Below are 2622 nucleotides of genomic sequence, written 5' to 3' on the forward strand. Positions count from 1 at the left end.
TCCAAAACACTGGATTAGCCTTCACAAATGCTTTAATTTAGGAATCAGTTAACTGGAATCTTAAAAAGGTCCTACTGAAGCCTACTCCAGGAATCATTAATAAGGATTTTTCAGCTTTGTGCTTTTTAGCATTTTCTGCATTTTTCATTATTACCATCATTGCTTAATTATGGTTTCATTATCTTATCATAAATTAATCATCTGTGCTACATAAGATTACTAAATTAATTAATATTGTAGCATTAACTTTAGTTATTGAGAAGAAAGGGAGGATTGCAGTTCTGAGATGGAATGGTATGTGCCTTTTGTGCAGTGTTGTATAGTTCACGTCATGCTTGTTCCTGGCTGATTTAAAAATACATCTTTGCTAAGAAAAGAAACAATTATTTTTACCTTGCTGTTAACTCTGTAACTATATATCCGTTATTTCAATCTACAGCACAATGTAGCAACAAAACAGTACACATATTTTACAGGCAAGGGAATCTATACTAGGAGTACTGTATTGCAAATAATTTCAGATACCCTGAGAAATTGCAAACTGAAAAGGAGGTTGAATGTTTGACAGAATTGACAATGCAGTAGTGACTGCTGGTCCTGTTCTACCTTAAGTTCAGGTTTTAGAAAAAAGATCATTAACAGTAGTAATGGAGAATTTCTGTTCATTTTGATGGGAAGCAGGCCCATATTACAGTATGTTAGAGATTGGAAGGGACCTCAAAAGATCATCTAGTCCAATCCCCCTGCCGGAGCAGGAACACCTAGATAAGGTTACACAGGAACGTGTCCAGGCGGGTCTTGAATGTCTCCAAAGAAGGAGATTCCACAACCTCCCTGGGCAGCCTGTTCCAGTGTTCCGTCACCCTCACTGAGAAGAAGTTTCTTCTCAGGTTTAAGTGGAACCTCTTGTGTTCCAATTTGTACCCATTTCCCCTTGTCCTTTCATTGTTTGCCACTGAGAAGAGCCTGGCTCCATCCTCGTGACACTCCCCCTTTATATATTTATATACACTAATAAGGTCACCCCTCAATCTCCTCTTCTCCAAACTATAGAGACCCAGCTCCCTCAGTCTTTCCTCATAAGGGAGGTGCTCCACTCCCTTAATCATCTTAGTTGCCCTGCGCTGGACTCTCTCCAGCAGGTCCCTGTCCTTCTTAAACTGAGGGGCCCAGAACTGTACACAGTATTCCAGATGCGGTCTCACCAGGGCTGAGTAGAGGGGAAGGAGGACCTCTCTCGACCTACTAACCACCCCCCTTCTAATACACCCCAGGATGCCATTGGCCTTCTTGGCCACAAGGGCACAGTGTCGGCTCATGGTCACCCTGTCGTCCACCAGGACCCCCAGGTCCCTCTCCCCTACACTGCTCTCTAACAGGTCGTTCCCCAATCTATACTGGAACCTGGGGTTGTTCCTGCCCAGATGCAGGACTCTACACTTTCCCTTGTTATATTTCATCAAGTTATTCCCCGCCCAGCTCTCCAGCCTGTCCAGGTCCCTCTGGATGGCAGCACAGCCTTCTGGCGTGTCAGCCACCCCTCCCAGCTTAGTGTCATCAGCAAACTTGCTGATAGTACACTCAATTCCCTCATCTAAATCGTTGATGAATATATTAAATAATACTGGTCCCAGTACCGACCCTTGAGGCACTCCACTAGATACAGGCCTCCAACTAGACTCCGCCCCATAGACTACAACTCTCTGGCTTCTCTCCTTCAGCCAGTTCACAGTCCACCTCACTACCCGATCATCCAGACCACACTTCCTCAATTTAGCCGCAAGGATGCTGTGGGAGACCGTGTCAAATGCCTGTGTTTGAGAAACGTGGAAACATCATGGCACACAATTACCAAATACAGATACAATTACAGTGCCTCCTGAAATACAGGTTTTTTGCAGGATTCTCTCACAGTTGTGACACAGAACTGTGTATTTCACTTCTAAAGTGGTTCTGTGAAGTGAGTCTAGTCAAGAGTTTTCCTGCGCTGTGCTGAAGTACTTGCAGGTGGTGTCTCAGAAATCACCCATCAAACACCGGGAAATTCAGTTTCACAGGGTTTTAATTCTGGTGTAAGTATCTTCATTTCCACTCAGCGGCCGCAGCCCTCACACCAGAACCGCAGACCTTCCACGGCAAATAGGCTGGCTGCCACAGGGTCTGGGAATGATGGGCTGCAGAGCAAGGGTTAGCATCCAAACACCCCCGCCGTTCATAATAGCCAGGGAGCAGCTAGGGGTATTAGCATAATTTCCGCTACTATCCACAACGTGAACTGAGAGGAAAAACAGAGGTTTTGTGCATTTATGCTCCTATCAGCTGGTAAGAGTTCATGGTCACCAACACCGTGTGGACCGAGGCACAGTCACTGACCTACGGTACAGCAGCATGCAGAGCCTCTGCAGGTGCTCTGTGCTTCCGTGCTTCTGCTAACTGCCGGAGTTGGAGACGCCTCTCGGCCCGTATCCTTTCATTCCGCTTCCTTTTCCACCTCTCCCTGGCCTTCCTCGGCCCTGGGCCGTGCACAGCGGAGCACGTCCCGCCCACAGCTGCGGCTCCGCGGTGATCAGACACACCCCCCCCGGCACAGTGCGCATGCTCACGTCCATCGCGGTGCGCAGC

This window comes from Neopsephotus bourkii, unplaced genomic scaffold (genome assembly GCF_033783945.1).
Source record: "Neopsephotus bourkii isolate Nb327-2 ecotype Australia unplaced genomic scaffold, CSIRO-AGI_Nbou_v1 NB_1624, whole genome shotgun sequence".
Classification (NCBI taxonomy): Eukaryota; Metazoa; Chordata; class Aves; order Psittaciformes; family Psittacidae; genus Neopsephotus; species Neopsephotus bourkii.